Below are 22,041 nucleotides of genomic sequence, written 5' to 3'. Positions count from 1 at the left end.
CTTTATACTGTGGATTTAAGCATCAATAAATCCTTTTCGGATTCTGAGCGGAAGGCGGCATCATAGCAAAACGTCAACGGCACCCGGGATTTCCAGCCAGTCTCCCATGCCGGTACTTACCGGGCCCTAAGCTGGGTAACAGTCTGAGATTTGACGAGAGCAGGCGCATTCAGCTTAGGATGGAAAAATGACAGCTTCACGCCCTTTATACTGTGGATTTAAGCATCAATAAATCCTTGTCGGAATCAGAGCGGAAGGCGGCAACAGAGCAAAATGTCAACTGCACCCATGCCGGTACTTACCAGGCCCTAAGCTGGGTAGCAGTCTGCAAACAGACGAGAGCAGGCACGCTCAGCTTAGGATGGCCATTGACAGCTTCACACCCTGTATATTGTGGATTTAAGCATCAATAAATCCTTTTCCGAATCGGAGCGGAAGGCGGCAACAAATTAAAATGTCAACTGCACCCGGGATTCCCAGGGACAGCTTGACAGCTTGACAGCTTCACAGCTTCACACCTTGTATACTGTGGATTTAAGCATAAATAATTAATTTTCGGAATCGGAGCAGAAACAGAGCAAAATGGCAACTGCACCCGGGATTCCCAGCCAGTCTCCCATGCTGGTACTTACCAGGCTCTAAGCTGGGTAGCAGTCTGCGATCTGACGAGAACAGGCGCATTCAGCTTAGGATGGCCATTGACAGCTTCTTGCCTTGTATACTGTAAATTTAAGCATCAATGAATCCTTTTCGGAATCGGAGCAGAAAACGAACAAAATGTCAACTGCACCCGGGATTCCCAGCCAGTCTCCCATGCTGGTACTTGCCAGGCCCTAAGCTGGGTAGCAGTCTGTGATCTGACGAGAACAGGCGCATTCAGCTTAGGATGGCCGCAGATGTCTTAACACCCTGTATACTGTGGATTTAAGCATCAATAAATCCTTTTCGGAATCGGAGCGGAAGGCGTCAACAGAGCAAAATGTCAACTGCACCCGGGATTCCCAGCCAGTGTCCCATGCCGGTACTTACCGGGCCCTAAGATCTGTACCAGTCTGCGATCTGACGAGAGAAGGCGCGTTCAGCTTAGGATGGCCGTCGACAGCTTCACACCTTGTATACTGTGGATTTAAGCATCAATAAATTATTTTCGGAATCGGAGCAAAAGCCGTCAATAGAGCGAAATGTCAACGGCACCCGGGATTGCCAGCCAGTCTCCCATGCCGTTACTTACCGGGCCCTAAGCTCGGTAGAAGTCTGCGATCTGACAAGAGCAGGCGCGTTCAGCTTAGGAAGGCTGTTGACAGCTTCTTGCCCTTTATACTGTGCATTTAAGCATCAATAAATCCTTTTCGGAATCGGAACGGAACGGAAGGCGGCAACAGAGCAAAATGTCCACTGCACCCGGGATTCCCAGCAAGTTTCCCATGCCGGTACTTACCGGGCCCTAAGCTGGGTAGCAGTCTGCGATCTGACGAGAGCATGCGCGTTAAGCTTAGGATGGCCGTTGACAGCCTCACGCCTTGTATACTGTGGATTTAAGCATCAATAAATATTTTTATTAATCGGAGAGGAAGGCGGCAACAGAGCAAAATGTCAATGGCACCTTGGATTGCCAGCCAGTCTCCCATGCCGGTACTTGCCGGGCAGCAGTCTGCGATCTGAGGAGAGCAGGCACATTCAGCTTAGGATGGCCGTTGACATCTTCACGCCTTGCATACTGTGGATTTAAGCATCAATAAATCCTTTTTGGAATCAAAGCGGAAGGCGGCAACAGAGCAAAATGTCAACTGCACCCGGGATTCCCAGCCAGTCTCCCATGCCGGTACTTACCAGGCCCTAAGCTGGGTAGCAGTCTGCAAACTGACGAGAGCAGGCACGTTCAGCTTAGGATGGCCATTGACAACTTCACACACTTTATACTGTGTATTTAAGCATCAATAATTCTTTTTCGAAATCGGAACGGAAGGGAAGGCGGCAACAGAGCAAAATGTCTACTGCACCCGGGTTTCCCAGCCAGTCTCCCATGCTGATACTTACCGGGCCCTAAGGGACATTTTGCTCTGTTGCCGCCTTCTGCTCCGATCTGACGAGAGCAGGCACGTTCAACTTAGGATGGCCGTTAACAGCATCACACCCTTTAAAATGTGAATTTAAGCATCAATAAATCCTTTTCCGAATCGGAGCGGAAGGCGGCAACAGAGCAAAATGTCAACTGCACCCGGGATTCCAAGCCAGTCTCCCATGCCGGTACTTACCGGGCCCTAAGCTGGGCAGCAGTCTGCGATCTGACGAGAGCAGGAACGTTCAGCTTAGGATGGCCGTTGACAGCTTCTCGCCTTGTATACTGTGGATTTAAGCATCAATAAATATTTTTATTAATCGGAGAGGAAGGCGGCAACAGAGCAAAATGTCAATGGCACCTTGGATTGCCAGCCAGTCTCCCATGCCGGGCAGCAGTCTGCGATCTGAGGAGAGCAGGTACGTTCAGCTTAGGATGGCCGTTGACAGCTTCCACTTTGTATACAGTGGATTTAAGCATCAATAAATCCTTTTTGGAATCAAAGCAGAAGGCGGCAACAGAGCAAAATGTCAAATACACCCAGGATTCCCAGCCAGTCTCCCATGCTGGAACTTACCGGTTCCAAAGTTGAGTAGCAATCTGACGAGAGCAGGCACGTTCAGTTTAGGATGGCCGTTGACAGCTTCTCACCCTTTATACTGTGCATTTAAGCATCAATAAATCCTTTTCGGAATCGGAGCGGAAGGCGGCAACAGAGCAAAATGTCAACTGCACCCGGGATTCCCAGCCAGTCTCCCATGCTGGTACTTACCAGGCCCTAAGATGGGTAGCAGTATGCTATCTGATGAGAGCAGGCGCGTTCAGCTTAGGATGGCCGTTGACAGCTTCACTCCTTGTATACTGTGGATTTAAGCATCAATAAATATTTTTATTAATCGGAGAGGAAGGAAGCAACAGAGCAAAATGTCAACTGCACCCAGGATTCCCAGCCAGTCTCCCATGCCGGTACTTACCAGGCCCTAAGCTGGGTAGCAGTCTGCAAACTGACAAAAGCAGGCACGTTCAGCTTAGGATGGCCGTTGACAGCTTCACACCCTGTATATTGTGGATTTAAGCATCAATAAATCCTTTTCGGAATCGGAGCAGAAACAGAGCAAAATGTCAACTGCACCCGGGATTCCCAGCCAGTCTCCCATGCTGGTATTTACCTGGCCCTAAGCTGGGTACCAGTCTGCGATATGATGAAAACAGGCGCATTCAGCTTAGGATGGCCGTAGACAGCTTCAAACCCTGTATACTGTGGATTTAACCCCTTAAGGACCAAGGACGTACCGGTACGTCCTTGGTCCTGCTCTTCTGATATAACACGGGGTTACACAGTAACCCCGCGTCATATCATGGCGGGCCCGGCGTCATAGTGAAGCCGGGACCCGCCTCTAATAGCGCGCAGCGCCGATCGCGGCGCCGCGCGCTATTAACCCTTTAGCCGCGCGCTCAAAGCTGAGCCGCGCGGCTAAAAGTGAAAGTGAAAGTTCCCGGCCAACTCAGTCGAGCTGTTCGGGATAGCCGCGGCTAATCGCGGCATCCCGAACAGCTGTCAGGACAGCGGGAGGGCCCCTTCCTGCCTCCTCGCTGTCCGATCGCCGAATGACTGCTCAGTGCCTGAGATCCAGGCATGAGCAGTCATCCGGCAGAATCGTTGATCACTGGTTTCTTATGAGAAACCAGTGATCAACATAGAAGATCAGTGTGTGCAGTGTTATAGGTCCCTATGGGACCTATAACACTGCAAAAAAAAGTGAAAAAAAAAAGTGAATAAACATCATTTAACTCCTCCCCTATTAAAAGTTTGAATCACCCCCCTTTTCCAATAAAAAAAAAAACACAGTGTAAATAAAAATAAAAATAAACATATGTGGTATCACCGCGTGCGGAAATGTCCGAATTATAAAAATATATCATTAATTAAACCGCTCGGTCAATGGCGTGCGCGCAAAAAAATTCCAAAGTCCAAAATAGTGCATTTTTGGTCACTTTTTATATCATTTAAAAATGAATAAAAAGTGATCAATAAGTCCTATCAATGCAAAAATGGTACCGTTAAAAACTTCAGATCACGGCGCAAAAAATGAGCGCTCATACCGCCCCATACACGGAAAAATAAAAAAGTTATAGGGGTCAGAAGATGACAATTTTAAAAGTATAAATTTTCCTGCATGTAGTTATGATTTTTTCCAGAAGTCCGACAAAATCAAACCTATATAAGTAGGGGATCATTTTAATCGTATGGACCTACAGAATACATATCAGGTGTCATTTTTACCGAAAAATGTACTACGTAGAAACGGAAGCCCCCAAAAGTTACAAAACAGCGTTTTTTTTTTCAATTTTGTCGCACAATGATTTTTTTTCCCGCTTCACCATAGATTTTTGGGCAAAATGACTAACATCATTACAAAGTAGAATTGGTGGCGCAAAAAATAAGCCATCATATGGATTTTTAGGTGTAAATTTGAAAGAGTTATGATTTTTTAAAGGCAAGGAGCAAAAAACGAAAATGCAAAAACGGAAAAACCTCCGGTCCTTAAGGGGTTAAGCATCAATAAATCCTTTTCGGAATCGGAGCGGAAGGCGTCAACAGAGCAAAATGTCAACTGCACCCGGGATTCCCAGCCAGTCTCCCATGCCGGTACTTACCGGGCCCTAAGATCTGTACCAGTCTGCGATCTGACGAGAGCAGGCGCGTTCAGGTTAGGAAGGCCGTTGACAGATTCACACCCTTTATACTGTGCATTTAAGCATCAATAAATCCTTTTCGGAATCGGAACGGAACGGAAGGCGGCAACAGAGCAAAATGTCAACGGCACCCGGGATTCCCAGCCAGTGTCCCATGCCGGTACTTACCGGGCCCTAAGATCTGTACCAGTCTGCGATCTGACGAGCGCGGGCTCGTTCAGCTTAGGATGGCCGTCGACAGCTTCACACCTTGTATACTGTGGATTTAAGCGTCAATAAATCCTTTTCGGAATCGGAGCAAAATGTCAACGGCACCCGGGATTCCCAGCCAGTCTCCCATGTCGGTACTTACCAGGCCCTAAGCTGGGTAGCAGTCTGCGATCTGACAAGAGCAGGCGCGTTCAGCTTAGGATGGCCGTTGACAGCTTTCCGCCCTTTATACTGTGCATTTAAGCATAAATCAATCCTTTTCGGAATCGGAACGGAAGGCGGCAACAAAACAAAATGTGAACTGCACCCGGGATTCCCAGCCAGTGTCCCATGCCGGTACTTACCGGGCCCTAAGATCTGTACCAGTCTGCGATCTGACGAGAGCATGCGCGTCCAGCTTAGGATGGCCGTTGACAGATTCACGCCTTGTATACTGTGGATTTAAGCATCAATAAATATTTTTATTAATTGGAGAGGAAGGCGGCAACAGAGCAAAATGTCAATGGCACCTTGGATTGCCAGCCAGTCTCCCATGCCGGTACTTGCCAGGCAGCAGTCTGCGTTCTGAGGAGAGCAGGCACGTTCAGCTTAGGATGCCCGTTGACATCTTCACGCCTTGCATACTGTGGATTTAAGCATCAATAAATCCTTTTTGGAATCAAAGCAAAATGCGGCAACAGAGCGAAATGCCGATTCCCAGCCAGTCTCCCATGCCGGTACTTACCAGGCCCTGAGCTAGGTAGCAGTCTGCAAACTGATGAGAGCAGGCACGTTCAGCTTAGGATGGCCATTGACAACTCCACACACTTTATACTGTGTATTTAAGCATCAATAATTCTTTTTCGAAATCGGAACGGAAGGGAAGGCGGCAACAGAGCAAAATGTCTACTGCACCCGGGTTTCCCAGCCAGTCTCCCATGCTGGTACTTACCGGGCCCTAAGGGACATTTTGCTCTGTTGCCGCCTTCTGCTCCGATCTGACGAGAGCAGGCACGTTCAACTTAGGATGGCCGTTAACAGCATCACACCCTTTAAAATGTGAATTTAAGCATCAATAAATCCTTTTCCGAATCGGAGCGGAAGGCGGCAACAGAGCAAAATGTCAACGGCACCCGGGATTCCAAGCCAGTCTCCCATGCTGGTATTTACCTGGCCCTAAGCTGGGTACCAGTCTGCGATGTGATGAAAACAGGCGCATTCAGCTTAGGATGGCCGTAGACAGCTTCAAACCCTGTATACTGTGGATTTAAGCATCAATAAATCCTTTTCGGAATCGGAGCGGAAGGCGTCAACAGAGCAAAATGTCAACTGCACCCGGGATTCCCAGCCAGTCTCCCATGCCGGTACTTACCGGGCCCTAAGATCTGTACCAGTCTGCGATCTGACGAGAGCAGGCGCGTTCAGCTTAGGATGGCCGTTGACAGCTTCACACCCTTTATACTGTGCATTTAAGCATCAATAAATCCTTTTCGGAACGGAACGGAAGGCGGCAACAGAGCAAAATGTCAACGGCACCCGGGATATCCAGCCAGTTTCCCATGCCGGTACTTACCGGGCCCTAAGATCTGTACCAGTCTGCAATCTGACGAGCGCAGGCGCATTCAGCTTAGGATGGCCGTCGACAGCTTCACACCTTGTATACTGTGGATTTAAGCATCAATAAATCCTTTTTGGAATCAGAGCAGAAGGCGGCAACAGAGCAAAATGTCAAATACACCCGGGATTCCCAGCCAGTCTCCCATGCTGGAACTTACCGGTTCCAAAGTTGAGCAGCAATTTGCGATCTGACGAGAGCAGGCGCGTTCAGTTTAGGATGGCCATTGACAGCTTCTCACCCTTTATACTGTGCATTTAAGCATCAATAAATTATTTTCGGAATTTGAGCGTAAGGCGGCAACAGAGCAATATGTCAACTGCACCCGGGATTCCCAGCCAGTCTCCCATGCTGGTACTTACCAGGCCCTAAGATGGTTAGCAGTCTGCAATCTGACGGGAGCAGGCGTGTTCAGCTTAGGATGGCCGTTGATAGCTTCAAGCCTTGTAAACTGTGGATTTAAGCATCAATAAATCCTTTTCAGAATCCGAGCAGAAGGCGGCAACAGAACAAAATGTCAACTGCACCCGGGATTCCCATCCTGTCTCCCATGCCGGCACTTTCCGGGCCCTAAGCTGGGTAGCAGTATGCTATCTGACGAGAGCAGGCGCGTTCAGCTTAGGATGGCCGTTGACAGCTTCACTCCTTGTATACTGTGGATTTAAGCATCATTAAATATTTTTATTAATCGGAGAGGAAGGCGGCAACAGAGCAAAATGTCAACTGCACCCAGGATTCCCAGCCAGTCTCCCATGCCGGTATTTACCAGGCCCTAAGCTGGGTAGCAGTCTGCAAACTGACAAAAGCAGGCACGTTCAGCTTAGGATGGCCGTTGACAGCTTCACACCGTGTATATTGTGGATTTAAGCATCAATAAATCCTTTTCGGAATCGGAGCAGAAACAGAGCAAAATGTCAACTGCACCCGGGATTCCCAGCCAGTCTCCCACGCTGGTATTTACCTGGCCCTAAGCTGGGTACCAGTCTGCGATGTGATGAATACAGGCGCATTCAGCTTAGGATGGCCGTAGACAGCTTCAAACCCTGTATACTGTGGATTTAAGCATCAATAAATCCTTTTCGGAATCGGAACGGAAGGCAGCAACAGAGCAAAATGTCAACGGCACCCGGGATTCCCAGCCAGTCTACCATGCTGGTACTTACCAGGCCCTAAGATGGTTAGCAGTCTGCAAACTGACAAGAGCAGGCGCGTTCAGCTTAGGATGGTCGTTGACGACAGCTTCACGCCTTGTATACTGTGAATTTAAGCATCAATAAATATTTTTATTAATCGGAGAGGAAGGCGGCAACAGAGCAAAATGTCAATGGTACCTTGGATTGCCAGCCAGTCTCCCATGCTGGTACTTGCCGGGCAGCAGTCTGCGATCTGAGGAGAGCAGGTACGTTCAGCTTAGGATGGCCGTTGACAGCTTCACGCCTTGTATACTGTGGATTTAAGCATCAATAAATCCTTTTTGGAATCAGAGAGGAAGGCGGCAACAGAGCAAAATGTCAACTACTCCCGGGATTCCCAGCCAGTCTCCCATGCTGGAACTTACCAGTTCCAAAGCTGAGTAGCAATTTGCGATCTCACGAGAGCAGGCCCGTTCAGTTTAGGATGGCCGTTGACAGCTTCTCACCCTTTATACTGTGCATTTAAGCATCAATAAATCCTTTTCGGAATCGGAGCGGAAGGCGGCAACAGAGCAAAATGTCAACTGCACCCAGGATTCCCAGCCAGTCTACCATGCTGGTACTTACCAGGCCCTAAGATGGTTAGCAGTCTGCAAACTGACAAGAGCAGGCACATTCAGCTTAGGATGGCCGTTGACAGCTTCACACCCTGTATATTGTGGATTTAAGCATCAATAAATCCTTTTCGGAATCGGAGCAGAAACAGAGCAAAATGTCAACTGTACCCGGGATTCCCAGCCAGTCTCCCATGCTGGTATTTACCTGGCCCTAAGCTGGGTACCAGTCTGCGATGTGATGAAAACAGGCACATTCAGCTTAGGATGGCCGTAGACAGCTACAAACCCTGTATACTGTGGATTTAAGCATCAATAAATCCTTTTCGGAATCGGAGCGGAAGGCGTCAACAGAGCAAAATGTCAACGACACCTGGGATTCCCAGCCAGTCTCCCATGCTGGTACTTACCGGGCCCTAAGCTGGGTAGCAGTCTGCGATCTGACGAGAGCATGCGCGTTCAGCTTAGGATGGCCGTTGACAGCTTCACGCCTTGTATACTGTGGATTTAAGCATCAATAAATATTTTTATTAATCGGAGAGGAAGGCGACAACAGAGCAAAATGTCAATGGCACCTTGGATTGCCAGCCAGTCTCCCATGCCGGTACTTGCCGGGCAGCAGTCTGCGTTCTGAGGAGAGCAGGCACGTTCAGCTTAGGATGGCCGTTGACATCTTCACGCCTTGCATACTGTGGATTTAAGCATCAATAAATCCTTTTTGGAATCAAAGCGAAAGGCGGCAACAGAGCGAAATGCCGATTCCCAGCCAGTCTCCCATGCCGGTACTTAGCAGGCCCTAAGCTAGGTAGCAGTCTGCAAACTGACGAGAGCAGGCACGTTCAGCTTAGGATGGCCGTTAACAGCATCACACCCTTTATACTGTGAATTTAAGCATCAATAAATGCTTCTCGGAATCGGAGCGGAAGGCGGCAACAGAGTAAAATGTCAATGGCACCCAGGATTCCAAGCCAGTCTCCCATGCCGGTACTTACCGGGCTCTAAGCTGGGTAGCAGACTGTGATCTGACCAGAGCAGGCGCGTCCAGCATAGGATGGCCATTGACAGCTTCTTGCCCTTTATACTGTGCATTTAAGCATCAATAACTCCTTTTCGGAATCGAGACGGAAGGCGGCAACAGAGCAAAATGTCAACTGCACCCGTGATTCCCAGCCAGTCTCCCATGCCGGTGCTTGCCGGGCCCTGGGCTGGGTGGCAGTCTGCGATCTGAGGAGAGCAGGCGTGTTCAGCTTAGGATGGCCGTTGACAGCTTCGCTCCTTGTATACTGTGGATTTAAGCATCAATAAATATTTTTATTAATCGGAGAGGAAGGCGGCAACAGAGCAAAATGTCAACTGCACCCGGGATTCCCAGCCAGTCTCCCATGCCGGTACTTACCAGGCCCTAAGCTGGGTAGCAGTCTGCAAACTGACAAGAGCAGGCACGTTCAGCTTAGGATGGCCGTTGACAGCTTCACACCCTGTATACTGTGGATTTAAGCATCAATAAATCCTTTTCGGAATCGGAGCAGAAACAGAGCAAAATGTCAACTGCACCCGGGATTCCCAGCCAGTCTCCCATGCTGGTATTTACCTGGCCCTAAGCCAGGTACCAGTCTGCGATGTGATGAAAACAGGCGCATTCAGCTTAGGATGGCCGTAGACAGCTTCAAACCCTGTATACTTTGGAATAAGCATCAATAAATCCTTTTCGGAATCGGAGCGGAAGGCGTCAACAGAGCAAAATCTCAACGACACCTGGGATTTCCAGCCAGTCTCCCATGCTGGTACTTACCGGGCCCTAAGCTGAGTAGCAGTCTGCGATCTGACGAGAGCAGGCGCGTTCAGCTTAGGATGGCCGTTGACAGCTTCACACCTTGTATACTGTGGATTTAAGCATCAATAAATCCTTTTTGGAACCGGAACCGTACGGAAGGCGGCAACAGAGCAAAATGTCAACGGCACCCGGGATTCCCAGCCAGTGTCCCATGCCGATACTTACCGGGCCCTAATATCTGTACCAGTCTGCGATCTGACGAGAGCAGGCGCGTTCAGCTTAGGATGGCCGTCGACAGCTTCACACCTTGTATACTGTGGATTTAAGCATCAATAAATCCTTTTCGGAATCGGAGCGGAAATAGAGCAAAATGTCAATGGCACCCGGGATTCCCAGCCAGTCTCCCATGCCGGTACTTACCGGGCCCTAAACTGGGTAGCAGTCTGCGATCTGACGAGAGAAGGCGCGTTCAGCTTAGGATGGCCGTTGACAGCTTATTGCCCTTTATACTTTGCATTTAAGCATCAATCAATCCTTTTCGGAATCGGAACGGAAGGCGGCAACTAAGCAAAATGTCAACTGCACCTGGGATTCCCAGCCAGTGTCCCATGCGGGTACTTACCGGGCCCTAAGATCTGTACCAGTCTGCGATCTGACAAGAGCATGCGCGTTCAGCTTAGGATGGCCGTTGACAGATTCACGCCTTGTAAACTGTGGATTTAAGCATCAATAAATATTTTTATTAATCGGAGAGGAAGGCGGCAACAGAGCAAAATGTCAATGGCACCTTGGATTGAGAGACAGTCTCCCATGCCGGTACTTGCCGGGCAGCAGTCTGTGATCTGAGGAGAGCAGGTACGTTCAGCTTAGGATGGCCATTGACAGCTTCACGCCTTGTACACTGTGGATTTAAGCATCAATAAATCCTTTTCGGAATCGGAGCGGAAGGCGGCAACAGAGCAAAATGTCAACTGCACCCGGGATTCCCAGCCAGTCTCCCACGCTGGTACTTACCAGGCCCGAAGCTGGGTAGCAGTCTGCGATTTTACGGGAGCAGGCGCGTTCAGCTTAGGATGGCCTTTGACAGCTTCACACCTTGTATACTGTGGATTTAAGCATCAATAAATCATTTTCGGAATTGGAACGGAAGGCAGCAACAGAGCAAAATGTCAACGGCACCCGAGATTCCCAGCCAGTCTCCCATGCTGGTACTCACCAGGCCCTAAGCTGAGTAGCAATTTGCAATCTGACGAGAGCATTCGCGATCAGCTTAAGATGGCCGTTAACAGCTTCACACCCTTTAAACCCTTTGTACTGTGGATTTAAGCATCAATAAATCTTTTCAGAATCGGAGCGGAAGGCAGCAACTGAGCAAAATGTCAACTGCACCCGGGATTCCCAGCCAGTCTCCCATGCTGGTACTTACCAAGCCCTAAGCTGGATAGCAGTCTGCGATCTGACGAGAGCAGGCGCGTTCAGCTTAGGATTGCCATTGACAGCTTCACGCCCTTTATACTGTGCATTTAAGCATCAATAAATCCTTTTCGGAATTGGAACGGAAGGCAGCAACAGAGCAAAATGTCAACGGCACCCGGGATTCCCAGCCAGTGTTCCATGCCGGTACTTACCGGGCCCTAAGATCTGTACCAGTCTGCGATCTGACGAGAGCAGGCGCGTTCAGCTTAGGATGGCCGTCGACAGCTTCACACCTTGTATACTGTGGATTTAAGCATCAATAAATCCTTTTCGGAATTGGAGCAAAAGGCGTCAATAGAGCAAAATGTCAACGGCACCCGGGATTCCCAGCCAGTCTCCCATGCCGTTACTTACTGGGCCCTAAGCTTGGTAGCAGTCTGCGATCTGACAAGAGCAGGCGTGTTCAGCTTAGGAAGGCTGTTGACAGCTTCTTGCCCTTTATACTGTGCATTTAAGCATCAATAAATCCTTTTCGGAATCGGAACGGAACGGAAGGCGGCAACAGAGCAAAATGTCAACTGCACCCGGGATTCCCAGCAAGTCTCCCATGCCGGTACTTACCGGGCCCTAAGCAGGGTAGCAGTCTGCGATCTGACGAGAGCATGCGCGTTCAGCTTAGGATGGCCGTTGACAGCTTCACGCCTTGTATACTGTGGATTTAAGCATCAATAAATATTTTTATTAATCGGAGAGGAAGGCGGCAACAGAGCAAAATGTCAATGGCACCTTGGATTGCCAGCCAGTCTCCGATGCCGGTACTTGCCGGGCAGCAGTCTGCGATCTGAGGAGAGCAGGCACGTTCAGCTTAGGATGGCCGTTGACAACTTCACGCCTTGCATACTGTGGATTTAAGCATCAATAATTCTTTTTCGAAATCGGAACGGAAGGGAAGGCGGCAACAGAGCAAAATGTCTACTGCACCCGGGTTTCCCAGTCAGTCTCCCATGCTGGTACTTACCGGGCCCTATGGGACATTTTGCTCTGTTGCCGCCTTCTGCTCCGATCTGACGAGAGCAGGCACGTTCAACTTAGGATGGCCGTTAACAGCATCACACCCTTTAAAATGTGAATTTAAGCATCAATAAATCCTTTTCGGAATCGGAGCGGAAGGCGGCAACAGAGCAAAATGTCAACGGCACCCGGGATTACAAGCCAGTCTCCCATGCCGGTACTTACCGGGCCCTAAGCTGGGTAGCAGACTGCGATCTGAGGAGAGCAGGTACGTTCAGCTTAGGATGGCCGTTGACAGCTTCACGCCTTGTATACTGTGGATTTAAGCATCAATAAATCCTTTTTGGAATCGGAACGGAAGGCGGCAACAGAGCAAAATGTCAACTACACCCAGGATTCCCAGCCCGTCTCCCATGCTGGAACTTACCGGTTCCAAAGCTGAGTAGCAATTTGCAATCTGACAAGAGTAGGCGTGTTCAGCTTAGGATGGCCGTTGTTAGCTTCAAGCCTTGAATACTGTGGATTTAAGCATCAATAAATCCTTTTCGGAATCGGAGCAGAAGGCGGCAACAGAGCAAAATGTCAACTGCACCCGGGATTCCCAGCCTGTCTCCCATGCCGGTGCTTTCCGGGCCCTAAGCTGGGTAGCAGTCTGCGATCTGACGAGAGCAGGCGCGTTCAGCTTAGGATGGCCGTTGACAGCTTCACTCCTTGTATACTGTGGATTCAAGCATCAATAAATATTTTTATTAATCGGAGAGGAAGGCAGCAACAGAGCAAAATGTCAACTGCACCCGGGATTCCCAGCAAGTCTCCCATGCCGGTACTTACCGGGCCCTAAGCTGGGTAGCAGTCTGCAAACTTACAAGAGCAGGCACGTTCAGCTTAGGATGGCCGTTGACTGCTTCACACCATGTATATTGTGGATTTAAGCATCAATAAATCCTTTTCGGAATCGGAGCAGAAACAGAGCAAAATGTCAACTGCACCCGGGATTCCCAGCCAGTCTCCCATGCTGGTATTTACCTGGCCCTAAGCTGGGTACCAGTCTGCGATGTGATGAAAACAGGCGCATTCAGCTTAGGATGGCCGTAGACAGCTTCAAACCCTGTATACTGTGGATTTAAGCATCAATAAATCCTTTTCGGAATCGGAGCGGAAGGCGTCAACAGAGCAAAATGTCAACGACACCTGGGATTCCCAGCCAGTCTCCCAAGCTGGTACTTACCGGGCCCTAAGCTGGGTAGCAGTCTGCGATCTGACGAGAGCAGGCGCGTTCAGCTTAGGATGGCCGTTGACAGCTTCACACCCTTTATACTGTGCATTTAAGCATCAATAAATCCTTTTCGGAATCGGAACGGAACGGAAGGCGGCAACAGAGCAAAATGTCAACGGCACCCGGGATTCCCAGCCAGTGTCCCATGTCGGTACTTACCGGGCCCTAAGATCTGTACCAGTCTGCGATCTGACGAGAGCAGGCCCGTTCAGCTTAGGATGGCCGTCGACAGCTTCACACCTTGTGTACTGTGGATTTAAGCATCAATAAATCCTTTTCGGAATCGGAGCGGCAATAGAGCAAAATGTCAACGGCACCTGGGATTCCCAGCCAGTCTCCCATGCCGGTACTTACTGGGCCGTAAGCTGGGTAGCTGTCTGCGATCTGATGAGAGCAGGCGCGTTCAGCTTAGGATGGCCGTTGACAGCTTTTCGCTCTTTATACTGTGGATTTAAGCATCAATAAATCCTTTTTGGAATCAGAGCGGAAGGCGGCAACAGAGCAAAATGTCAACTGCACCCGGGATTCCCAGCCAGTCTCCCATGCTGGTACTTACCAGGCCCTAAGCTGGGTAGCAGTCTGCAAACTGACAAGAGCAGACACGTTCATCTTAGGATGGCCGTTGACAGCTTCACACCCTGTATATTGTGGATTTAAGCATCAATAAATCCTTTTCGGAATCAGAGCAGAAACAGAGCAAAATGTCAACTGCACCCGGGATTCCCAGCCAGTCTCCCATGCTGGTATTTACTTGGCCCTAAGCTGGGTACCAGTCTGCGATGTGATGAAAACAGGCGCATTCAGCTTAGGATGGCCGTAGACAGCTTCAAACCCTGTATACTGTGGATTTAAGCATCAATAAATCCTTTTCGGAATCGGAGCGGAAGGCGTCAATAGAGCAAAATGTCAACGACACCTGGGATTCCCAGCCAGTCTCTCATGCTGGTACTTACCGGGCCCTAAGCTGGGTAGCAGTCTGCGATCTGACGAGAGCAGGCGCGTTCAGCTTAGGATGGCCGTTGACAGATTCACACCCTTTATACTGTGCATTTAAGCATCAATAAATCCTTTTCGGAATCGGAACGGAACGGAAGGCGGCAACAGAGCAAAATGTCAACGGCACCCGGGATTCCCAGCCAGTGTCCCATGCCGGTACTTACCGGGCCCTAAGATCTGTACCAGTCTGCGATCTGACGAGAGCAGGCGCGTTCAGCTTAGGATGGCCGTCGACAGCTTCACACCTTGTGTACTGTGGATTTAAGCATCAATAAATCCTTTTCGGAATCGGAGCGGCAATAGAGCAAAATGTCAACGGCACCCGGGATTCCCAGCCGGTCTCCCATGCCGGTACTTACTGGGCCCTAAGCTGGGTAGCAGTCTGCGATCTGAAGAGAGCAGGCGCGTTCAGCTTAGGATGGCCGTTGACAGCTTTTCGCCCTTTATACTGTGCATTTAAGCATCAATCAATCCTTTTCGGAATCGGAACGGAAGGCGGCAACAGAACAAAATGTCAACTGCACCCGGGATTCCCAGCCAGTGTCCCATGCCGGTACTTGCCGGGCCCTAAGATCTGTACCAGTCTGCGATCTGACGAGAGCATGCGCGTTCAGCTTAGGATGGCCGTTGACAGCTTCACTCCTTGTATACTGTGGATTTAAGCATCAATAAATATTTTTATTAATCGGAGAGTAAGGCGCCAACAGAGCAAAATGTCAACTGCACTCGGGATTCCCAGCCAGTCTCCCATGCTGGTACTCACCAGGCCCTAAGCTGGGTAGCAGTCTGCAAATTGACAAGAGCAGGCACGTTCAGCTTAGGATGGTCGTTGACAGCTTCACACCCTGTATACTGTTGATTTAAGCATCAATAAATCCTTTTCGGAATCGGAACGGAAGGCGGAAACAGAGCAAAATGTCAACTGCACCCGGGATTCCCAGCCAGTCTCCCATGCTGGTATTTACCTGGCCCTAAGCTGGGTACCAGTCTGCGATGTGATGAAAACAGGCGCATTCAGCTTAGGATGGCAGTAGACAGCTTCAAACCCTGTATACTGTGGATTTAAGCATCAATAAATCCTTTTCGGAATCGGAGCGGAAGGCGTCAACAGAGCAAAATGTCAACGACATTTGGGATTCCCAGCCAGTCTCCCATGCTGGTACTTACCGGGCCCTAAGCTGGGTAGCAGTCTGCGATCTGACGAGAGCAGGCGCGTTCAGCTTAGGATGGCTATGGGAGCTATAACATTGCAAAAAAAAAAAAAAAAAGAAGATCAGTTAACCCCTTCCCTAATAAGTTTGAATCCCCCCCTTTCCCTTTAAAAAAATAAATAAATAAATAAATAGAAATAACCATATGTGATATGGCCACGTGAGGAAATATTTTATTAAACAGTCAATGGCGTGCAAAAAAATTCCAAAGTCCAAAATAGTGTATTTCTGCTCACTTTTTATAATTATGAAAAATTGAATAAAAAGCTATCAAAAAGTCCGATCATTACAAAAAATAAAAAACTTCAGATCAGGGCGCAAAAATTAGCCCTCATACCGCCCCGTACGTGGAAAAATAAAAAAGTTATAGAGGTCAGAACATTACAATTTTAAACGTATAAATTTTCCTTAATGTAGTTATGATTTTTTCCATAAGTACAACAAAATCAAACCTATGTAAATAGGGAATCATTTTAATCATATGGACCTACAGAATAAAGATAAAGTGTCATTTTTTTACCGAAAAATTTACTGCATAGAAACTGAAGCCCCCAAAAGTTACAAAATGGTGTTTTTTCTTCAATTTTGTCGCACAATGATTTTTTTTTCCGTTTCACAGTAGATTTTTGGCTGATTAGAGTAGAATTGGTGGTGCAAAAAATAAGCAATCAAATGGATTTTTAGGTGCAAAATTTAAAACGTTACGGTTTTTTTAAAGGTAAGGAGGAAAAAAATGCAAAAACTGAAAAACCCCAGGTCATAAAGGCGTTAAACACTTACATGATACACAAACAAAAGTGCAGTGTGAACCCACCCATTACAGCTGCATCCATTTACAGATTTTATTTCCATTTAATAATTTATTAAACATTATTATATTACGTTTCCTGTTTATATTATATTTAACCCCTTAACGACCACGGACGTAAATGTACGTCCTGGTTTGGCGGGACTTCCCGCACCAGGATGTACATTTACGTCCTGTGTATGAGCGCGAGCATCGGAACGGTACTCGCGTCATACACGGCAGGTCCCGGCTGCTAGCAGCAGCCGGGGACCCGCCCGTAATGGCAGATATCCGAGATTGCGCGGATGTCCGCCATTAACCCCTCAGATGCCGTGATCAATACAGATCACGGCATCTGCGGTAGTGCGGAACTTTGAATGGATGATCGGATTGCCCGCAGCGCTGCCGCGGCGATCCGATCATCCAGCATGGTGGCCAGAGGTCCCCCCATCTGGCTCCGGCCGTCTCCCGGGGTCTTCTGCTCAGTCTGAGATCGAGCAGACCAGAGCAGAAGATCACCGATAATACTGAGCAGTGCTGTGTCCTATACATAGCATTGCACAGTATTAGCAATCACAGGATTGCTATAGATAGTCCCCTATGGGGACATAAAAAGTGTTAAAAAAAAAAAGTTGAAAAATTTAAAAATAAAATTTAAAAAAGTGAAAAATCCCCTCCCCCAATAAAATTTAAAATTGTCAGTTTTTTCCCCATTTTACCCCCAAGAGGCGTAAATTATTTTTTTTATATATTTGGTATTGCCATGTGCTTAAATGTCCGAACTATCAAAATATTATGTTAATGATCCCGTACGGTGAATGGCATAAACGTAAATAAAAAAAGTTCAAAAATGCTGCTTTTTTGTCACATTTTATTTAAAAAAAAAATAAAAAAAATGATCTGAAAGTTTTATATATGCAAATGTGGTATCTAAAAAAATGTGGTATCTAAAAAAATACCGCCCTATATACGTAAAAATGAAAAAGTTATAGGTGGTCAAAATAGGGCGATTATAGATTACTGATTTTGTACAAAAAGTTTTTTTATTTTTGTACCGCTTAAAAAAAATCTAAAAGTATCTAGCCATGGGTATCATTTTAATCATATTGACCCACAGAATAAAGAACACAATTTTTACCGTAAATTGTACACTGAAAACTAACCCCTCCAAAATGTGCAAAATTTTGGTTTTCACTTAAATTTCCTCCCTAAAAAAAAATTTTTTTTTTGATTCGCCGTACATTTTATGGTAAAATGAGAGGTTTCATTACAAAGTACAATTGGTCACGCAAAGAACAAGCCCTTATATGGGTCTGTGGATGGAAATATAAAAGAGTTATGGATTTTAGAAGGAGAGAAGGAAAAAACGAAAATGCAAAAATAAAATTGGCCTGGTCCTTAACCCCTTAAAGACCAAGGACGTACCGGTACGTCCCGAGTCCTTTCCCTTTCTATAACGCGGGGCCACGTCATAGCGGGTCGGGCCCGGGGTTGTTAGAGGCCGTGACCCGTGGCTAATAGCACACGGCAGTGATTGCGGCGCTGCACGCTATTAACCCTTTAGACGTGGCGTTCAAAGTTGAACGCTGCGTCTAAAGTGAAAGTGAAACCATGCCGGTTAGCTCAAGGAGCTGTTCGGGATCGCCGCGGCGAAATCTCGGCATCGCAAACAGATGCCGAGATCCAGGCATGAGCAGACAAGCGGCAGAATCATCGATCACTGGTTTCCTATGAGAAACCAGTGATCTGTAATAGATCAGTGTGTGCAGTGTTATAGGTCCCTATGGGAGCTATAACATTGCAAAAAAAAAAAAAAAGTGAATAAAGATCATTTAACACCTCCCCTAATAAAAGTTTGAATCACCCCCCTTTTCCCATTTGAAAAAAAAAACATTGTAAATAAAATTAAACATATGTAATATCGCTGCTTGCGGAAATGTCCGAATTATAAAAATATATTGTTAATTAAACGGTTAACAAACCGTTAAATCGCTCGGTCAATGGCGTACGCGCAAAAAAATTCCAAAGTCCAAAATAGTGCATTTTTGGTCACTTTTATATCATGAAAAAATGAATAAAAAGTGATCAACAAGTCCGATCAATACAAAAAGGGTACCGCTAAAAACTTCAGATCACGGCCCAAAGAATGAGACCTCATACCGCCCCATACGCGGTAAGATAAAAAAGTTATAGGGGTCAGAAAATGACAATTTTAAACGTAGTTATTTTTTTCAGAAGTACGACAAAATCAAACCGATATAAGTAGGGTATCATTTTAATCATATAGACCTACAGAATAAAGAGAAGGTGTCATTTTTACCGAAAAATTTACTACATAGAAACAGAAGCACCCAAAATTTACAAAATTGAGTTTTTTTTCCAATTTTGTCTCAATGATTTTTCTTTCCATTACGCCGTAGATTTTTGGGTAAAATGACTGATGTCACTGCAAAGTAGAATTGGTGGTGCAAAAAATAAGCCATCATACGGATTTTTAGGTGCAAAATTGAAAAGGTTATGATTTTTTAAAGGTAAGGAGGAAAAACGAAAGTGCAAAAACTGAAAACCCCCTGGTCCTTAACCCCTTAAGGACCAAGGACGTACCGGTACGTCCTTGGTCCTGCTCTTCTGATATAACGCGGGGTTACACAGTAATAGCGCGCAGCGCCGATCGCGGCGCCGCGCGCTATTAACCCTTTAGCCGCGCGCTCAGAGCTGAGCCGCGCGGCTAAAAGTGAAAGTTCCCGACTAGCTCAGTCTGGTTGTTCGGGATAGCCGCGGCTAATCGCGGCATCCTGAACAGCTGACATGACAGCGGGAGGGCCCCTTCCTGCCTCCTCGCTGTCCGATCGCCGAATGACTGCTCAGTGCCTGAGATCCAGGCATGAGCAGTCATGCGGCAGAATCGTTGATCACTGGTTTCTTATGAGAAACCAGTGATCAACATAGAAGATCAGTGTCTGCAGTGTTATAGGTCCCTATGGGACCTATAACACTGCAAAAAAAAAGTGGAAAAAAAAAGTGAATAAAGATCATTTAACTCCTCCCCTATTAAAAGTTTGAATCACCCCCCTTTTCCAATAAAAAAAAAAAAAAAACACAGTGTAAATAAAAATAAAAATAAACATATATGGTATCACTGCGTGCGTAAATGTCCGAATTATAAAAATATATCATTAATTAAACCGCTCGGTCAATGGCGTGCGCGCAAAAAAATTCCAAAGTCCAAAATAGTGCATTTTTGGTCACTTTTTATATAATTTAAAAATGAATAATGAAAAATGAAAATAATGAAAAATGGTACCGTTAAAAACTTCAGATCACGGCGCAAAAAATGAGCCCTCATACCGCACCATACACGGAAAAATAAAAAAGTTATAGGGGTCAGAAGATGACAATTTTAAACGTATTAATTTTCTGGCATGTAGTTATGATTTTTTCCAGAAGTCCGACAAAATCAAACCTATATAAGTAGAGTATCATATTAATTGTATGGACCTACAGAATACATATCAGGTGTCATTTTTACCAAAAAATGTACTACGTAGAAACGGAAGCCCCCAAAAGTTACAAAACAGCGTTTTTTTTTCAATTTTGTCGCACAATGATTTTTTTTCCCGCTTCACCATAGATTTTTGGGCAAAATGGCTGACGTCATTACAAAGTAGAATTGGTGGCGCAAAAAATAAGCCATCATATGGATTTTTAGGTGCAAATTTTAAAGAGTTATGATTTTTTAAAGGCAAGGAGCAAAAAACGAAAATGCAAAAACGGAAAAACCCCCGGTCCTTAAGGGGTTAAGGTGAAAATGGGCTTGGTCCTTAACCCCTTAAGGACCAGGCCAATTTTCAGTGTAGGACCAGAGCGTTTTTTGCACACCTGACCACTGTCACTTTAAGCATTAACCCCTTAAGGACCGGGGGTTTATCCATTTTTGCACTTTCGTTTTTTGCTCCTTGCCTTTAAAAAATCATAACTCTTTCAATTTTGTGATAACATCAGACACAAAATTGGGAAAAAAAAAACACCGTTTTGTAAGTTTTGGGGGCTTCAGTTTCTACGTAGTATATTTTTCGGTTAAAATGACACCTTTTCTTTATTCTGTAGGTTCATACAATTAAAATTATACCCTACTTATATAGGTTTGATTTTGTCGTACTTCTGGAAAAAAATCATAACTTCATGCAGGAAAATTAATACGTTTAAAAGGGTCATCTTCTGACACCTATAACCTTTTTTATTTTTCCGCGTATGGGGCGGTATGAGGGCTCATTTTTTGCGCCGTGATCTGAAGTTTTTAATGGTACCATTTTTTAATTTTTTTTTATAAAGGGTAATGGAGAAAATGCCCCACAAAATATGTAACCCCATCTCTTCTGAGTATGGAAACACCCCATGTTATGATGTAAAATGCTATGCGGGCAAACTACAATGCTCAGAAGAGAAGGAGTCACATTTGGCTTTTTGAAAGCAAATTTTGCAGAAATGGTTTTTGGGGGGCGTGTCGCATTTGGGAAGCCCCTATGGTGCCAGAACAGCAAAAAAAAAAAAAAAACACATGGCATACTATTTTGGAAACTACACCCCTCAAGGAACGTAACAAGGGGTACAGTGAGCCTTAACACCTCACAGATATTTCATGACTTTGTTAAAGTTTTGGAAACTACACCCCTCACAGAATTTAATAAGGGGTGCAGTGAGTATTTCAACCCCACTGGAGTTTGACAGATCTTTGGAACAGTGGGCTGAGCAAATGCAAAATTACATTTTTTATTTTCACGGACCGCTGTTCCAGAAAACTGTCAGACACCTCTGGGGCGCAAATGCTCACTGTACCCCTTATTACATTACGTGAGGGGTGTAGTTTCCAAAATGGGGGTCACATGTGGGAGGGGTCCATTGTTCTGGCACATTGTAAACACACGTGGCCTTCAATTCCGGACAAATTTTCTCTTCAAAATCCCAATGGCGCTCCTCTTCTGATCATTGTAGTTCGCCCGCAGAGCACTTTACATCCACATATGGGGTATTTATATACTCAGAAGAAATGGGGTTACAAATTGTGGTGGGCTTTTTTCCTATTTTCCCTTGTGAAAATGAAAAATTTAGGGTAACACCAGCATTTTAGTGAAATTTTATTTTATTTTTTTAATTTTCCCATCCAACTTTAATGAAAATTCGTGAAAGACTTGTGGGGTGTTAGGGCTCACTATGCCCCTTGTTACATTCCGTGAGGGGTGTAGTTTCCAAAATGGGGTCACAT

The 22,041-nt window shown here is 46.5% G+C and overlaps 4 pseudogenes; all 4 read right to left on the bottom strand.

Moving 5' to 3' along the window:
• Positions 1-5,059: 5,059 nt before the first annotated feature.
• On the bottom strand, positions 5,060-5,179 carry LOC130352467 (5S ribosomal RNA; annotated as a pseudogene).
• An 8,508-nt stretch (positions 5,180-13,687) lies between these two features.
• On the bottom strand, positions 13,688-13,807 carry LOC130326279 (5S ribosomal RNA; annotated as a pseudogene).
• Positions 13,808-14,089: 282 nt separating this feature from the next.
• LOC130321286 (5S ribosomal RNA) lies at positions 14,090-14,209 on the bottom strand (annotated as a pseudogene).
• An 881-nt stretch (positions 14,210-15,090) lies between these two features.
• LOC130326966 (5S ribosomal RNA) lies at positions 15,091-15,210 on the bottom strand (annotated as a pseudogene).
• Positions 15,211-22,041: the final 6,831 nt, after the last annotated feature.

This window comes from Hyla sarda, chromosome 1, assembly GCF_029499605.1.
Source record: "Hyla sarda isolate aHylSar1 chromosome 1, aHylSar1.hap1, whole genome shotgun sequence".
Classification (NCBI taxonomy): domain Eukaryota; kingdom Metazoa; phylum Chordata; class Amphibia; order Anura; family Hylidae; genus Hyla; species Hyla sarda.
The sequence above is the reverse complement of the archived record's forward strand: the minus strand, read 5'-3'. Positions and strand labels throughout refer to the sequence as shown.